This window comes from Pygoscelis adeliae, unplaced genomic scaffold, assembly GCF_000699105.1.
Source record: "Pygoscelis adeliae isolate BGI_AS28 unplaced genomic scaffold, ASM69910v1 Scaffold6, whole genome shotgun sequence".
In the NCBI taxonomy this organism is placed as follows: Eukaryota; Metazoa; Chordata; class Aves; order Sphenisciformes; family Spheniscidae; genus Pygoscelis; species Pygoscelis adeliae.
Window position 1 is genome coordinate 5,451,149 of NW_008825075.1, and position 3,813 is coordinate 5,454,961.

Sequence of the window (3,813 nt, forward strand, 5' to 3'; positions counted from 1 at the left end):
CTTCTTCTCCTCAGGGCAGCGCCGGGCGGCGGCTACGGAGAGTGCAGGAAAACCTCCGGCCTGAACCTTTCAGTACCTGAGACAAACAGAAAAATGTGAAGGAACAGGTTACTTACAGGAACCAGTGCGAACAAGAGTCCAGCTAAGGGGGAATGAAAACTAGCGCTGACCTTGTAATCTGGCAGGATACACAAATTTGTGACCCTTAACAATAAAGCACCGTCCCACTGGCTTCACCAAACTGCCCAGCGGCAAACCTTCAGGTCAGCCATCACTAGATCTCCCTTTTTTTTCCCCCAGCTATAAAATCCCTACCAACCCACCAGTCTGCCACTTACAGTTATATTTATACCCATAACAGGGGAGGCTGTAGTTCACTAAGCAGGTCCTTCAGCATCTACCTCCTGTCGTATTTTCAGGACTTGTCAGCCCTTCCTGCACCTTAACAATTGTTCTCATTTAATCCTTTAAACCCCTGAGGATTTTTAGCTATTTGGCTCAACCACTAAGTCTGCGTGAAAGGTGGGGGAAAGAAAAAATATGTTTAAACGGATGCATTTCCACAGGCTCCTGAACTTATGCCTGTGCATGAATGAGCAACTGAGTAACTATTCTGAAACACCCACATTTGCGCACAACAAAAAGGAATGGCATCATTTTCAGTCAAATTAACTGTTTGCCTGGTTACACGAGCAGCTTGTTGAACACGGCCCTCTGAAACATAAAACCTTCTCACTGATGAAAACTTCACCCGAGACAAAAGGCTCTGTTTAGACCCAGGACCGCTGAACGCCACAGAAAACAATCTGTTAATGCACTGAATTAAAGGCAAATTGTTACTAACCTTGTTCTAAACTATTCATTATAAACAGATTCTTTGCATTTCCCCACTTATTTCTTATAGCTATGCAGAAAAAGACAGCTGTATTTACTTTCACAGTGAGTTGTTCAGCTTTGTTTGATTTTGGTCACTCCAACACATGATAAATATGGAGGGGTGACATTTTTACAACTTTTTACATTGCCTTCCTTGCTGTATTTGAAGAAGTATCAGCCTGAATTTGCATCCAGAGAATACAATAAAGAAAACCCAAAATATTTGCATGGTGACCTTTGATCTTATTGCAATGTTATTCCCAAAATAGAGTTAACACCTGAGGATCACAGCTGTCGGAGGACTTCTTCCTTTCCATACAATTATTTCTTGTTCTTCTCTCCGGATCATAGCAAATAGGTTGCAACACGCTAATCGATGGGTGACGTCAGTAAAACAGAAATAACGTAGTTCAAGAAGAGAAGGCAGGCATAGACATGGGGTTTGCAATGCAGGACAGCCCTCTGGACCACACTGTCCCATATCCTGTTTCTGGCAGTATTTGAATAGGGAAAATAAAATATACGTCATCTCTTCAGATGCTAATGACTGATATCACCGACATTGGCAGAACTGGCCCTGCTGCTGATTTTGTAACAGCAGTGGATTTTGGCTCACAAGGCGCTTCAACAAACACGCAGTGACAACCCTGACTCAGGAGGGAGCAGGGGCTGCAGTTACGAAGGCAGGAGCTTGTGAAACGCAGGCAATGGCTGCAGGGGGAGATGGCATGTGCCAGCCACCCAAACGGCACTTTTGGGATGCTTTGCCTGAACGCGGCACAGAGGCCACCACTGGGAGAGACCCTGCCAGCATGAAGCCAGCACGGGTCTGTGCAGCGCCTGCTCTGCCCCGGCGCCGTATTATACAACGTTAACAGATACTCCGTGTGCAGAGGGAGCCTAACACTGCCGCAGAAGGGGCTATGCATTCACCACCCACCCACACGCAGGCTGCACTGAGGGAAAGTGGAAGAAAATGAGTAGAAGTTTCATCATCTTTATCCTCTCCTTCCCATTACTATCTCCACATCCCTACAGTACAGGCAGGCACAAAGGAAGACTGTCAGAAAGGGTCACTGAAAGACTAGCATGCAGCTGAGAGAGAAAAATGGAAGGGAGCTATCCACGATGCTAGGCAATTCCCAGCTGAAAAACATTAAGAGACAAAGGCCAGATTAGAAATTAGTTATAGGAACTTAGGAAGGAATCACTGAAGCCATCAGATCCAGTTTTCAGCCACAAGAAACACTGCAGTTTTCTATTTTGCACAGAAGTATCCATACAAAATCTTCACAGTTACGCACTGCCCAAGCCAAACCTGAGCTCAGACATTACAAGACGCAACTCTGATCTGCTGTATCTGCAAATCTATCAAAAAAAACCCAGGTATAACACTACTGCAGTGGTATTATGAGAAAAAGCCCCAGTGCCAGGAAAATCAGAAGGTAAGGCTTATGTTTAAAAACAGGGTGGAAGTACTCCTTCTGCAGATGGAAATCAGTACCTCTGCATAGAAGCTCTGCCATCCGCATTTTGGATGTCAGTGAACTGACTGGTGAAGTTCTCTGACCTCATTCAGCTGTCACCTACAACCATCTCTCTCCACTTACAGTGCTAAAGGTAAACCAGTTTCTACTGATGTGAATGTGATTGGGATCAAGATCACTTTTTTGACCACATATCCTTGTCCAGGACTCATATACTCATGAGCTATCAAGCCCCTCATCTCTGTCCCAGTGACATCCTTACAGTAGAAGATCAGTGCTAGGAGAGAATGAGATGAGGTATTCGGAACTGAAGAATAAAACAAAAGTCACCTCCAGGTAAACAGCGCCCTAAGGAAAAAGAAGAAAATCCATCCCAACAAGAAGATCTCAGCTGGTTTGAATGCTAAGTAATGCTGTGAGGCATTTCTCCAGGAGATCAAAGTTTTAAAGCATTAGTGCAATCTATAGGAAGAAAAAGGAAAGGAATGGAGCTAAATTAAAAGGTTAAGATAGGGTTTACCACCTACATGACATACATTGTTCAGATATGTACGGATATATTTCCAGAAGCTGTAAATATAGTGACAACCCCATTTTGACCTGGGACTGAATCAAGGAAACAGTCACCTGCAACTGTGTGTCTTGAAGTTACACTCCCCCCCCCCGCCAAAGAACTATAAACATTATTTCAAGTAACAAGGTTGCATTGTCTGTATACCTATACCGAATTATGACATTTCTCACTTTCCCAAAATGTCTCAAATAATGACTAGAGGTATATTTTGACAGATCAGCGGTAACAACTGGTAAGCAGAGAGGTTAGTGTGATTCCTTCAAAACATGTCTAAAGACAAGTTAAAGAGTAGCCACAGCCATCTAACCCCTTGGCCTTTGCTGACACTGCCTTGTTCAAAGGTTGGACAAGTAGCTTCATGGGTGCAATGTAACTGTATTCCCAACCATACTGAAAGCCCCACAACCCTCCTGCACTCTGCCACAGCTCGGTTCGGGGATAAAAGAAAGTCAAGCCATCACCTACAGTCAGAATTAAACTGCATGACATCTATTTGATTCATTTTGCAGTATGTGGTTAGGAAGGAAAAAGCCACGGGAGCTCTCTCAGTACTCTTCTACCACTTCACTTTAATAACAATGCCAAGATTTAATACTGCAGCAGACCTCCTCTTGGACAGGGGACAGAACTCTCTAATTTGTGCTCAACGCACTCCCATACCAGTTGGAGGTACTGAGCTATCACAGGTGAACACCTCGCTCAAAGCTTACTCAGACTGGACTCTTCTCAGCGTTTCAAGCATGAAGACCAAGAAGCAGCTGGGCTGCACAGGAGGGCACGGCTGATGTCAGCATCAGCGAAAAACATTGTTTTGTCATTATTTGCTCTCGGCGCCCAGTGATGCCCAAGGCGGGCAAGGGGACTGTTGACAGGAAA